General features: G+C 38.4%; 1 protein-coding gene across 4 annotated transcripts in view; it reads left to right on the forward strand.

The window, feature by feature from the left end:
- Nucleotides 1–8,053, forward strand: part of PTPRK (protein tyrosine phosphatase, receptor type, K) — a 756,434-nt gene that overhangs the window by 656,700 nt on the left and 91,681 nt on the right. The gene's annotated exons all lie outside the window — the stretch shown is intronic.

Here is an 8,053-nt window from a genome sequence, read left to right on the forward strand (position 1 = left end):
GAATAAAGAAGACTGTAGAAGAATTGATGCTTTTGAGTTACGGTGTTGGAGGAGAATATTGAAAGTGCCATGGGCTGCCAAAAGAACCAATAGATCCATTTTGGAAGAAGTGCAGCCAGAGTGCACCTTGGAGGCCAAATGGCCAAACTTCATCTCTCATACTTCAGACATATTGTCAGGAGGGACCAGTCGCTGCAGAAGGACATCATGTTTGGTAATGTGGAGGGTCAGAAAAAAAGAGGAAGACTCTCAATGAGATGGATTGGCCAAGTGTCAGCATCAATGGACTCAAACGTGGCAATAGTAGTGAGGTTGGCCCAGGATTGTGCAGTGTTTCATTCCACTGTGCATAGGGTCGCTATGAGTCTGTGTCTACTCAATGGCACATAACAACAACAACAACATGGCATGACACATCTGGGAAAGCAGGGAGAGGCAGTTTTGCCCTTTGGAAGAGTGTATTTGAGAAAAGACTAGAAGTCTGTGGTGAGCCTAGGGAGGGTCAGGTTTGCTCTCAGGCTTGCATGGAGAACTGAGCAACTTGCCTGAGCCTGTCCTTAAAGATTTAATGAAAATAGCCAGATATTATCTAGTTAAATTAGAAGTTGGGTCCCAGTGACTGGTCATGATTTATACCCCAACCACCATATAGTCAGGTGGTCGAAGCCCCAGGACCAATTCTGTAAGCTTTTTAAATTTCCAATTGTGTATGTTTCCCATATATTGTTCTTTGCCCATGTATGTAGTCTACCAGAGATGTGATGATTTGGCCTGTCACCAATCATGATTTTGTGATGATTTCCTTTGGTTTCCCATCGTCTATAATTAGCCTCATAGCCATGAGTTAGTGGAAATCCATCAGCTTCATGCAGAAGGTTTCCCTCATCCAAACCATGATGATTTGTTTTTGGCTTTGTCCAGCCTAATAAGACTTGATAAAAGTGTCTCTACACGAGACAGGTAGGGGAACAACCAAAGGAAAATAATTAATATGTGGAATACTATTAGATGCCCTTTACTTTGAGGTACAATTGTTTAGTCAATATTTTACCTTATTTGGACAGGCTTTTCTAATGTGTGAACCACTGATTTCCATCTTCATTTAAATGTACTTACTCTTTCTTCCTTTAGACTTAGGACAATTTAGCAAAAGATTTAAAAGAATGCACTGGCTCCTTTGAGGTTTAGCTGAAATGACTTTGATCTTATAAAAGTTGGAGAAAACAATCTGTCTGAATCAGACTTTGGAATATGAATTCACAGAAACTAATGAAGGAAAACAAAACTTGGCCTCATAGGGAGAGAGTGTTTTATGTAAATTTTTGTTGTCATCCAAGTTTATACATGAAGAATGCAAAACTGTTTCACTTTTGAGAATTTGGAGCTAGCTTGAAATAATCTAATTTAAAAGAATTGGCAAATTCCTTTGTTGTTATGAAGATTTTTCCACATATGTCAGTAATATATACTTACTATATTGCAAAATTGATTAGCACTGTGTGTGGCCTTTGTTGAAAATGTAAATAACAGCAATTTGCATTCTATTTCATATTTATTCTATTGGTATATGGTAATGAATTAAAAAATACAGTGCTGATACTTCAAAGTCTACTGATAAATTCTGCGAATTATTGAAGATTAGGGAAAATGTTCTGATTTTAGATACTGAGAAAGCATTCAAGAATTACTTTCTGTACCTGATGTTGAATTTATACACTGATTGCAAATGGAAACAGAGAACCATTTATCTTTATCTTTTTCAGTAAAAATGTTTCTGGTGTAATATGCAACAAGAGGGAGGTTAGAGGAGGAAAGATGAAGATAGGTGGAGACATGGGGAGGAATGCAGTAGTTAAAATGAATAGAGGCAAACACTGTTTAACTATTGGTATATGGAGGGAGTTGCAATCATTGTAATGAAGCAAAGTGTATGATTTGTTGAATGTAAAACTAATGATGTTCTCTGTAAACCTTTACTCTTTTTACAATAAAAATTTAAAAACATGTTACTGGTAAACAAGACGATTCAGAGGCTCTTGATTTTCTGATGCCATAGCAACATAGTCGTATGCTGAGAGCATCGCATTGCCTGTTACAGTGCAACTAGCTGTGGTCATGTGGTGGAATAGACTTTTAGTTACTAAAGTATATAGTGGTGTAATAGGGAAAGATTTGTCCAGGTATTCGCACTGTTTTTATGAGGACCTATTTTAGTGTATTTGTATGGTTTGAAATGTTATATTGTTAAAGGATTGAGTTACTGTTATGACTTGGAATATTTAGGTAGTTTTGAACTACAGGAGTAGATTAAATACCTATGTTGAGAAGAAAAAGGTAGTGGACGGAAACTAAAATCTCTGAATTACCTGATTATCCTTGAGATGCTCTCTATTCAAGTTAAAAATCAGAAATCAGTGCTCAAATAGTTCTGTTTTAAAATATACCAGGTAAGAAGTGGCTATTTGTTTTCTGTCTTATTTTTTTAAAGAATGCTTTCCTTAAGAGTTATAATGGAGAAACCCCACCAAATTAAAAAAATAAATAAACAAATGAATAAGCCAGCTGGTGGCAAAGGATAGGATTTAGAGAGTGGCAACACCTAGTCTAGGACTGAGGAAGCATGTAGAAAGTTAGGAGGGACTGAGACTGTGAGTCTCTCTTCCAGAGAGGTTTGATGGATAGAGTTTGACTTCTGGAAGGTGTGAATTCAAGGTCAGGAGTTAGTTCATGTAGTAGCAGTATCATTTGTTCTTGAGTAAATTCAGACTCATGAAGACATCATGTGTGTCAGAGTAGAACTCTGCTCCATAGGATTTTCAAGAGCTGATTTTTCAGAAGCAGATTGCCAAAGCACCTCTAGGTAGACTTGATCCATCATCCTTTCAGTTAGCATCCAGACTCATTAACCATTTGAACTGCAAAGAATTGCTACTTCATGTAGGAAACTGTTGTTGTTGTTAAGTGCTGTCGAGTTGTTTCCAACCCATAGTGACCCTGTATAGGGTTCACAAGAAGAAACTGGTGAGCTTGAACTGCCAACCTTGCAGTTTAAATGGCTTTGCATTCTGGAGCATTAATCCACAGCGCCACAGGATAGTATGTTATAAAAGCAGAGATGGAATCTGAGGTCCTCTGGTGCTATCTTAAGAATGGTGCTGTTCTCAGCAATCATTTTGGATACAAACTCCCAAGAGAGTGGTGACCATTGATCTGATATAGGTTCTCTGCTCTCCATTTCATTCTTAAGTAGAATTCTGATATGACTTGACACCCTTTCAGATTTTGCTCAACCATGCAGGGGCTTCTAGTTAACAGAGTAAGTTTATATAGGGTATGGTATTGTAACTAACCCAAAACCAAACCAAACAAACAGTTACTGAGTATTTCTGACTCATTCTCATCCTGTAGGACAAGGTAGAACTGCCCCATAGGGTTTCAGAGACTGTAAATCATTACAGGTGCAGACAACCTTGTGGTTCTCCCAAGTAGCAACTATTGAGTTTGAACCACCAACCTTTCTATTATATTAGCAAATGAGCACGTTGCTCATTGAGCCGTTAGGGCTCCTTATGATATCATAACTTGTTGTCAGGTGACATCAAGTGGGTTCCATCTCATAGCAACACTGTGCACACCAGAGCAAAACACTGCTCAATCCTTGTTCCAGTCTCACAATCATTGTTAGGTATTATTCAATATTCGGATGCTATCTGACTGTGTTCTACTGCTATTCATAAGGTTTTCAGTGATTAAACATTCAGACGCAGTCCACCTCTCCTTCTTCCTAGTCTGTCTTAGTTTGGAAACTCAACTGAAACCTGTCTACCATGGGTGACCCTGCTGGTATTTAAAATACCTGTGGCATAGCTTCCAGCATCACAGCAACATGCAAGTCAGCACAATATAACAAATTGACACATGATGTAGCGTAGTGGTTACGGTTGGGCTGACAACCTCAAGGTCAGCATTCGAAACTACCAGTGGTTCCGCAGGAGAAAGATGAGGTGTTCTGTTCCTGTAAAGATTTACAGCCTCAAAAACCCTGTGCAGGGTCACTATGAGTCGGAACTGACTCCACGGCACTTACCAACAACATTATAACTAGAGGGAACCTAATTCCAGGGTGCTGTTTCCTTTCCAAGGAAGAGTTGTATTCAGGTTGGTTCCCTTTACCAAATATCCTCGTATATAAGGACACTTTGCAAATATAAGAGTTTTGTTTGTTTCATTTTTTCTCTGAATATAATACAGGATAGGATCTTTCTTCCATCAGCCTGGTTTTTGTTTCCCCATTGAGTAAAACCAGACCTACTCATTTCCACTGTTCTGTAGCAGGTAAGCATACCCATTACTGTGAAAAACAAACAAAAAAACCCCAATGGACTCTTATTTGCAGTGCCTGAGACCTACCTGTTCATAAGAGATATCACACTAGATGATAATGCTTATTCATTTTGTTATCAGAAAGGGACAGGGACAGATTTCATGTGCCAATTTGGATTGAATTCCTTTGACTCTGGACCTGCTTTTGATGAAAGAGGGGTGGGTGGCATTTTGCCAATTTATTCTTCCGTAAATGCCACTTGGGAAAAAGCACGAGTGCACAAGGGAGAGCAGTTAGCCTGAACAAGACACCTCTCCACACTAATGCTCTATGTCTGCAGACACGAAACTAGGCTGTTTGGAGACACCTCACAGAGCTGATACTGACAAGGAAATGTGGAGTCTACAGAGTGTAGAGGAAATGAAAGGAAGAAAATTTGAGGGATGGAAATGTGCAAATTAGTATAAAAAATAATTTTTAGCTTTTCAAAATTTAAGGAATTTGTAAAAAAACTGATAAGCTTATGAGTTCACCTGATTCTTTCCTTGTAACTTTGGCTTACTTCTTACTGAGGTAATAGAAATCAGTCTGCATTTAAGAGTTTTGGAATAATTATTCACAATATTCACTAGTAGCATTATTAAGAATAACTTACTGAATATGTTTTATGGATCTCTAGTTCTCAAACTATACTTGCTCTTTCAGATTTTAACTGTTGGCTTACCCCCTCACCCCCAATTTCCTTATTTCTTCCAGCCCCATTACGCAGGAAAAAATGTGGTGAGGATGGAATTCTCTCATTTAAATTTGTTAGAAAATGTTATTTTATTTCATGATCCAAGCAATTAAGGTTCGGTAGGATGTAGCTCTAGACCTACCAAATAAGTGTGGATTTTTCCTTTGAAAGATTTGTTTAGCTACAAAAAAATGTGAAAATATTATTAATAATTAGAAAAGAAATATACTCATAAAACACAAGGTTCACTGAAGCTCATGAAAGAGCAAATTTACATTTAGATTAATGGAGGAGGAGATGGTCAACATCATCCAGGTGAAGTACATCTTGGACCCAGAGTCATGCTGTATGATCTGGTAATGGCAGAGAAATGGCAATCTCTGAAATCTCTTTAGAATAAATCCAGATGTTTTATTTCCTCCATAAGCTAGGAGTCATTGGCAGTAGCAGGATTCATTTGTAGGGAGGTGCTTAAAACCCAGTGTTAAGGGATTCAAAACAGTAAACTGAAGATGTTATGTGAACAGCAGATCCAGTGAGTTTGAAGGTATAGGCAGTCCCCCATGTGCACATGAAACATCTTAACTGTGTCCTGAAGAAAAATCGGGTAAATCAGAACAGGTGCATACATTTCTTTTTAGTGTAAAAAAAAGGACACCTTGTAGCTCAGTGACTTAATTTAAGCGTTGGACTGCTAACCACAAAGTCTACTGTTCAAACTCACCAACTGTTCTTTGCAAGATTAAGCAGGATACTCTATTAAAGTCTCATACACCATAGGGAGCAGTTCTACTCTGTCTTATGAGATTGCTATGAGTTGAGTCGACTTGATACAGTGTGTTTGGTTAGTTCCGGAAAAGGCTGAGTCTTTTCATTTACTTTTAAAAGCTACACCTACACAAGTGATAGTGATAGTGATAAAGAATATGTTGTGATGTGGGTTTGGCTCAAGGAGCCCTGGTGTTGAAGTGGGCTAAGTGTTACTCTGCTAACCTAAAGGTTGGCAGTTCAAACCAGCTAACTGATCTATGTGAGAAAGATGAGGCAGTCTGCTTCTATAAAGATTTGCAGAAACCAGATAAAACACTAGGGAACAGTTCTTCTCTGTCCTGTAGGGGATTGTGAGCTAGAATCCACTTGAGGACAGTGGGTTTGGTTCTAGTTAGTGGTTGGTTCCACTGTTTCAAAGTGAGGGCAAATTTACATAACATTAATGGAAAGGAGCTCTGGTAGCATAGTGGTTACAAATCGGGCTGCGAACCGCAAGGTCAGCAGTTCAAAACTACCAGCCGTTCCGCGGGAGAAAGATGAGGCTTTCTGCTCCCATAAAGATTTACAGCCTCAGAAACCCTGTACAGGGTTGCTATGGGTCGGAACCGACTCGATGGCACTTAACAACAACAACAATGGAAAGTGAAAGTTGTGCCAGAGATTCTTAACTTGGGGACTGCCTATAATTGAAAAGCAAAATAAAGATCAAAGAAAACTAAAGTTGTTTTTGCTTGAAGATTACTGAGAACTAGAATTTAAGAGAAAAATGTTAAGGTGCAAAATTTTTGGATGGCAAAAAGTTAAAACAAGCATATTATCTTTTAATGTCTTACAATGCTACATAATATCTTAAAAATTGACGCCGTAGAATCCAAAGAAGGGATAAAGTAGAAAACAGTATGTCACGGAGGGAACAGCTGCAGACAATGCTTTTTTTTGTTTGTTTTTTCCTGACAATGAATTTATACCAATTCAGTATCCAAAAGGTAACCCATTTGCATTTACACTATAAAACTCTGTTTCCTAAATAGTAACAAGCAAGTTACTGATGGTTAAATCTAATGCTGGTAAGCAATTTGGAGATCAAATATGAGCTGAGTCCTTACTCTTTCATAGAAAATGGAGATACTCCTATATGTCCTCAAAATTGTGGAAAATGCACTAAGTGGACAAACCTTTATGATTTTTCTTAAACATTATCTCATTACATTCTTTTCTTTTTTTAATTGTGAACTGAGTGACAGTTTACATGGGAGAACATTGGCTTTACACCATCGTTTCATTGCCATGATTACAATCTCCTCCATGCATCATCATTCAACAGTATTTGCTTCCATTCCCTCTGTTTTTCTTTTTTTGGGGGGTGGGATGGGGGTGGGGTGGGAAGATGTACACAAAGATACTCAGGAATATATAATGATTTAAACAACCAAAGGGCACATTTTTCAAACCTGCCTCCCGGCCACCAGCACTCAGTCCCTCTCTTTCCATGAGTCTAGAGCTTTTCCCTTTCTCCATGTCCTCATCTCTGCCTCCATCTCTGGTGTCACTGCTTTTCTGGATAGGGTCCCACATTCTGCTTGTGCTCTTCTCCTGTAATGATCCTATAGTCCTCTGTTTCTAGACTATACGATTAACTACTCCCCCAGTTTTGTTATAAAACTTGTACCTTTACAGTTTTGACCATCACAATTAGTCATGATAACAATTACTATTGAATCATTAGAACCCTATCCCCATGTCTTTTCATTAGAATCATCTAGACAAGATGAAAACTTTTCAGTGGGGACTCTATCTTCCCCCTCACCATCCTACATTAAATTCCCTCTTGAAAAGTTTTACAGCAGTTACTTCATGCCTTTATTGCCCCCTCATTTTAGGTAGCCTGTGTCTCAGTTGCCCGTCCCTATCTAGCCTGTATACAGAGGGGATAGGAGTGATACTTGATATGAAGACTCCTTCCCTCTCTGTTGGTATTTTGAGCTACTACATCCATGAGTATTGGTCAAGTTCATCAAATTGAAGCAAGTTACCCTTGTTTCCTTTATCTTTTTTTTTTTTTTTAATCTTCATCTAGTTGTGTTTTGATTATTAAGCCATCGAGGCTAGGTCAAATGGGTACTATCTGCAAGTTTGGGTGTTCTTTTGCGTCTTCCCTTACTACATATCAGGTGGATAGAGCCATGCAGCTCTAGCCTTCCATGGCTATATCCTTGTCCATG

Source organism: Chrysochloris asiatica, unplaced genomic scaffold (genome assembly GCF_000296735.1).
Source record: "Chrysochloris asiatica unplaced genomic scaffold, ChrAsi1.0 scaffold00013, whole genome shotgun sequence".
NCBI classification, from domain to species: Eukaryota; Metazoa; Chordata; class Mammalia; order Afrosoricida; family Chrysochloridae; genus Chrysochloris; species Chrysochloris asiatica.